Source organism: Mobula hypostoma, unplaced genomic scaffold (assembly GCF_963921235.1).
Source record: "Mobula hypostoma unplaced genomic scaffold, sMobHyp1.1 scaffold_69, whole genome shotgun sequence".
NCBI lineage: Eukaryota > Metazoa > Chordata > Chondrichthyes > Myliobatiformes > Myliobatidae > Mobula > Mobula hypostoma.
Window position 1 is genome coordinate 500,461 of NW_026948182.1, and position 7,153 is coordinate 507,613.

The window sequence follows — 7,153 nt, forward strand, 5'->3', positions numbered from 1 at the left end:
CAGGTCACCTCTCATTCTCTGTTTAATCCAAAGGGAAATGGGATAGTTCACTCAACTCATCCTACATAAAATGCATGCTCTCGAATCCAGGGCACACCCCTTGTAAATCTCTTCTCTCCACACTCTCAATAGCATCTATATCCTTCCTGTCAGGCGGTGACCAGAGCTGAACACAGTGCAGTCAAACCATGTTCCTAAGTATTTTGTAGTATCAACCTCACAGGCGATGACTTCAATTCCATCTTGATGAAGTACTCAATATACTGCACACCTTCTCTTAACAACATGATCACCCTGCGCAGCAGCTCTGAGTGGACATTGATCCTCGATACTGCCAAAATGCTTACTATTAGTATTGTATTCTCTCTTCAAATTCAACCTACCGATATAATTGACTTCATAATTACCTGAGTTAGTCCATTTGCCATTTCTCAGCCCTTGCCATAGAGTATATCGTCGTGCAAGCCTCTGCTGAGAACAAACCTGTCTTGAAGCAACATGTACCAATACCACAGTCTACTTCACTCCATACAGGCAAACAAAAATCAGTAATCTATATTGTACATCCACCAGGCGTCATCAAGTTTTTTTTTCTTTACTAATTCAACTGTCAGAGCACCTATGGCCCTCTAATTAAGCAGAACTAGGAACTGGAAGGAAGTTAATGTTCCCATTTCAGGCTGGGACAAAAGGGACGGGGTTATACCCAAAATGTACCAATGTCCCTGTAGGTATATCTGATCTGGCAGCTGTCAGGCAGGGTTTGAACTTTGGGCTATCTGGGGGGTGTGAGCCAGATTGTTAGGTCAGATTGATGGAGTAGTTGAAGTAAAGGGAAGATGCAATGTTCAGAGACACTGTGGACAGGGTAAATCATGTAGTCAGTTGGATGAGTGGTACAAACCTTACTTTCAGTATTAACTTTAGAAAATGTTTCTGAATATAGAAATTTACGACGTTGTGGCCATTACAGAGAATTGACTGTGACAATGGCAGGATTGGGGCTGTTAGATGCTCCAAGACTGACAATGTTATTACTAATCAGCGATGATATCACAGCTACAGAAACGGAGAACATCATGGAGGGACTCATATACAGATTCAATGCTGGGTATTTCCTTGTCCGAAACAGAAAGGGTAGCCATCACTCTCGGAGAATTCTGTGCTCCTTTCCAATTGCCACCCTGACAATGGGAGCAGAAAAGTTCGTAGCTTCTGGGAAAAGTGCAAGTAAAACAGGGTTTGTTATCAATGGTGATTTTCCATTTACTTATTCCAAATCGTTGTGTGTCCAGGACGAATTCCTGACATAGTGTGTGGACAGGTAGCTCTGGGAAATGTCACACTGTATCTAGTAGTAGACAATAAAGCTGGTCAGGTGGCAGATGTCTTGGTGGTGGCCTTATTGAAGATGGTGACAATTTAACACATTGATTCAATGTCTTAAAGGCACAGCCTCTGCACTCTGTCTCTCACAGGGACACACACAGACTCGCACTCTCTTCTCTGTTAAATAAACTTAGTGTTGCCACATTTCACAAATTTGAAACATGCCATCTATTCACTGTTTAAAGCATTTCACTAACCTCTTGTTCCTAAAGGCTAGACAGAACTAGACAGTTTCCACGATACTAAGTTACAATTTGAGAAAATTGAGGAGACTCTGAGACTTTAAAACAAATAAATGTTGGAAGTAATTCATCATGCACAAGAAAACTACATTAGGCAAATTTAAATCATGAAATCCCAGCAGTAACTAAAATACCAACACACACAGACCTTTCTCTAAATCCAATATCTGCATTTTTTGGGATTTAAATTATATGAACTATTTATTCCAGGCATAACGACCTACATTACCATAGTAGACGTGAGCACTGTACTGCCCCCGACAACTGCTTCCCTGATTGAGTCAAGGCACAGTCCAGTGCTGTTTTACTTCCCTTCTACAATCTCTGGTAGTTTCTGTCCTGAACTGCATTGAGTCATAGTATATGCCGTGTATTTTCTGGAATGGAATACACATTAGCTGCCTCTGGAGTTTTCCTAAAGTTGAATCCTAACTCCTGCACTTCCTTCTCCCATGCTCTAATCATTCTCCTAAGTAACCATATCTCAGTTTGTGTTGGGTCACTGGGATCAAACAGCCCCAACATCTTTCAAGATTCAACGTTGCTGTGAGACATGAATGTTCTTTACCATCTATTTGTCGGCTCTGGCTCTGAATCATCTCGATCGAATGTTGATCCTAACAACCCTTGAACCGACACCCACAGAGGGGAGTCTACAGATGCAGTGGGGTGTTCGCATTTCTCTGGTAACATTTATGTTGGTCGTCTGTTGGGTCTCCGTTGTTATTACTCATAACCGTCAGTCTAGCATTATTTTATTCCCCAAGCTGCTGTGCTTCTGGCAAAGCAGAGTGTACTTTCAGATGCAAGAATAGTTAATCTCCTTTCCCTGTTTATTACCTAGTCTGTGTATTGCTCTCTAGTGACTAATTACTTGGAACGGCTCCCTAGAATCATCCCCGAGCACATATGTCCTAATATCCTTTACAATATCCCTCTGCTGCTATACCCCGGCTCCTCCCTGTCTGATAGTAACTAAGGATCTAATTGTGCAGCCGTCAGCACTGACGCCTTTTGGCAGTGCGTCGGCCGGTGGAACCTTGGGTAGAGGCTCCCCTTCATAAATATATATGGTCACCTTATCTGCTAAATCAATCTAATCCAGGTTTCCATATATTATCACTTGCCTTCTTTAAGATGGAAGGGCACATAGCATTAGAAGTAATCCAAACTATATTTTAGCTGTTTAAGGAAGACATCTTTGTCTTGTAGCCGACAAGCTGACAAAATAAGATTTGTGTCTATGCACTGTGGTTCAGAGAAAAAAGGGATGATCATATATAGCGATGTACACACCGTATATACCGTATAATTGTGTGTGTGTGTGTGTGTGTGTGTGTGTGTGTAATCCTTCCGTATTTAGCAGCATTCATCTTCACATCACTCCTGACCAGAATGCCAGTCCTGCTGATGAAAAGCATCCGTGTAGTACGATACTACATCCAGCATTCTGGATGGTGTAAACTGGCTGATGCACAGCATTAGATTTACATACATATAATGCCTCATGTTGAGGCCAACATTTCCAATTTAGCCTCATCCAACCATAAGACGTACGTAAACCTTTTTACAGTATCTCCCAAGTGATGCTGCACAAAGTCATTTTGGGACAAGGTATGCTTTTTTAAGAAGTCAAATCCACTTAATTGGGCCATTGAATAATAGGGCATGTCACTTACTTGGGACAAAAAGTGAAAAATTGAGAAAACAACCAACATCTCCTTTGTTTATTTGGACAGGACACTGTTGCTGAGTGTTGATATAGGACACTGGAAAATGATGCTGGTGAGGTAGTAATGGGGGACAAAGAAATGGCAGATTAACTTAATGGGTACTTTACAACTGCCTTTACGAGCAGTGTGGCAGAGGTCCGTGAGTGTCAGGGAACAGGAGTGAATGCCATTGCTATTACAAAGGAAAAAAAAGTGCTAGGCAAACTCAAAGGTCTTAAGGTGCATAAGGCAGCTGGACCGGATAGAGTACATAACAGAGTCCCGAGAGACAGCAGAAGAGATAATGGATGGATTAGTTGTGATCATTCAAGAATCACTTGATTATAACACGGTCCCAAGGGACCGGAAGATTGTAATTGTCACTCCACTGTTTAAGAAGAAAGGAAGACAAAAGAAAATAAATTATAGGCCATTTAGACTAAACTCAGTGGTTGCAATCTATTACTAACGATGAGGTTTCGAGGTACTTGAAGACTAATGATAAAATAAATTAAAGTCAGCATGGTTTCTGTGAAGGGAAATCTCGCCTGAAAAATCTGTTAGAGCTCATAGAAACATAAAAGTCCTACAGCACAATACAGTCCCTTCGGCCCACAAAGCTGTGCCAAACGTGTCCTTAACTTAGAACTACCCAGCTACCTATAGTTCGCTGTTTTTCTAAGCCCCATGTAACCATCCAGGAGTCTAATAAGGTACCCTATCGTTTCTGCCTCCACTACCGTAACCGGCAGCCCATTCCAGGCACTCACCACTCTGCATAAAAAACAACAACTTACCACTGACATCTTCTCTGTACCTACTTCCAAACAAGTTAAAACTATGCCCTGTCGTGTAAGCATGACCAATGCCTCTCTGATTATCTTGGACACCTCTATCAGGTCACCCCTTATCCTCTGTCGCACCAAGGAGAAAAGGCCGAGTTCGCTTAACCTATTCGCATAGGGCATGCTCCCCAGTCCAGGCAACATCCTTGTAAATCTCCTCTGCATCCTCTCTATGGTTTCCACCTCCTTCCTGTCGTGAGGCGACCAGATTGAGAACAGTACTCCAAGTGGGGTCTGACCAGGGTCCTATATAGCTGCAACATTACCTCTCGGCTGTTGGACTCAGTTCCACGATTGATTAAGGTCAATGCACAGTATGCCGTCTTAACAACAGAGTCAACCTTCAAAGCAGCTTTGAGTGTCCATTGGACTCAGACCCCAAGAACCCTCTGTTCCTTCACACTGCCAAGAGTCTTACCATTAATGCTATATTCCGCTATCATATTTGATCTACCAAAATGAACCACTTCACATTTATCTGGGTTGAACTCCATCTGCCACTTCTCAGCCTAGTTTTGCATCCTATCAATGTCCCGCTGTAATTTCTGACAGCCCTCCACACTATCCACAACACCTCCAACCTTTGTGTCATCAGCAGACTTACTAACCCATCCCTCCACTTCCTCATCCTAGTCATTTATAAACATCACAAAGAGTAGGGGTCCCAGAAAAGATCCCTAAGTCATATCACTGGTCACCGACTTCCATGCAGAATATGATCCGTCTACAACCAGTGTTTGCCTTCTGTGGGCAAGCCAGCTCTTGATCCACAAAGCAATATCCCCTTGGATCCAATATCTCCTTACTTTCTCAATAAGCCTTGCATGGGGTACGTTATCAAATGCCATGCACACTACATCTACGGATCTACCTTCATCAATGTGTTTAGTCACATCCTCAAAAAATTCAATCAGGCTCGTAAGGCACGACCTGCATTTGACAGTGCCATGTTAACTATTTTTAGTCATATTATGCCTTTCCAAATGTTCATAAATCCTGCCTGTCAGGATCTTCTCCAGCAACTTACCAAGCACTGAAGTAAGACTCACTGGTCTATAATTTCTTCGGCTATCCCTACTCCCCTTCCTGAATAAGGGAACAAAATCCACAACCCTCCAATCCTCCGGAACCTCACTCGTACTCATTGATGATGTAAAGATCATTGCCAGAGGCTCAGCAATCTCCTCCCCGCTTCCTAGAGTAGCCTGGGGTACATCCCCTCCAATCCCGGTGACTTATCCAACTTGATGCTTTCCAAAGCTCCAGAACATTCTCTTCCTTAATATCTACATGCTCAATCATTTCAGTCGGATACAAGTCATCCCTACCATAGCCAAGATCCTTCTCCATAGTGAACACTGAAGCAAAGCAACATTAAGTACCTCTGCTATCTCATCCGGTCCATACACACATTTCCAATGTCACACTTGATTGGTGCTATTCTCTCACATCTTATCCTCTTGCTCTTCACAGACTTTTAGAATGCCTTGGGGTTTTTCCTTAACCCTGTCCTCCAAGGCCGTCTCACGGCCTCTTCTGGCTCTGCTAGTTTCATTCTTAAGCTCCTTCCTGCTAGCCTTATAATCTTCTAGATCTCAATCATTACCTAGTTTTTTGAACCTTTCGTAAGCTCTTCATTTCTTCTTGACTAGATTTACAACAGCCTTTGTACACCACGGTTACTATACCCTATCATCCTTTCCCTGTCTCATTGGAACGTACCTGAGGAGAACCCCACACAAATATCCCATGAACATTTGCCATCCTCTGAATGTTCTTCGAGGAAGTAGCAAGCAGTGTGGGCAAAGTAGAGGCAATGGATGCTGTTTACTTGGACTTTCAGAAGCTGTTTGATAAGATACTGGCATAGATAGCGGAATGGCTGACAACAGGTGGCCGTGAGTGGGAATGAAAGGGACATTTCCTGGTTAGCTGCTAGTGACTAGTGGTGATCCTCAGGGAGTCAGTACTGGGACTGCTGCTTTTCACATTGTTTTCAATGTTTCATGGAATGTGAGTGATGGTGATTTGGCAAAATTTTTGGATGATACAAAGATAGGTAGAGGGGTAGGCAGTGCTGAGGGAGCAACACGATTGCAGCAGGACAGACTATTGGAAGATGGGCAGATGGAATACAATGTTCGGAAATGTATCATATTGCATTTTGGTAACAGAAACAATAGGGCCGACTATTATCTAAATGCAAAGAATATTCAAACTTCAGAGCTGCGGAGGGAATTCGGTGTCCTCGTGCAGGACTCCCAGAAGCTTAATTTACAAGTTGTGATTGTTGTCATTTATTTTTTAAGGAATAGAATATAAAAGCAGGGAGATCATGCTGAACGTTTATAAGACACCAGTCAGACTGCATCAGTATTGTCAACAGTTCTCAGAACGGATGTGTTGTCATTGGAGAGAGTCTAGAGTAGATTCACAAGGATGATTCCAGGAATTATGTGTTTAACATACGAGGATTGTTTGGAGGCTTTGAGACTCCACTCTCTGGAATTTGGAAAAATGTGGAGGGATCTCATTGAAACTTACCGAATGTTGAAAGGACTAGATGGGGTAGAGGTGGAAAGGATATTTCCTATGTCGGGGGCCTCCAGAGCTAGAGGGCACAAATTCAAAATGGAGGGGCGACCGTTTAGAACAGAGGTAAGGATGGTTTTGTATATATTTTTAGCCAGGGGGGAAATAAATTTGTGGATTGCTCTTTCACATGCTGTGGTGGAGACCAGGTAAGTGTGTATATCTAAGACAGAACTTGATCGTTTCACGATCAGTCAGGGAATCAAAGGATTTGGCGAGAAAACAGGTGTGTGGCGTTGAGTGGGATCCGGGATCAGCTATTTGGAATGGCGGAGCAGACACTATTGGCTGAATGGCTTAATTCTGCTCCTATGTCTTATGATCTTATGGTCTAAGTGTTTCTATTAGCTTCTGGGGTGTGTTGCATTGCTCT

At 42.8% G+C, this 7,153-nt stretch overlaps 1 protein-coding gene across 1 annotated transcript in view; it reads left to right on the forward strand.

The window, feature by feature from the left end:
• The window catches only part of LOC134341484 (NACHT, LRR and PYD domains-containing protein 14-like), a 119,683-nt gene that overhangs the window by 85,964 nt on the left and 26,566 nt on the right, over positions 1-7,153 (forward strand). The gene's annotated exons all lie outside the window — the stretch shown is intronic.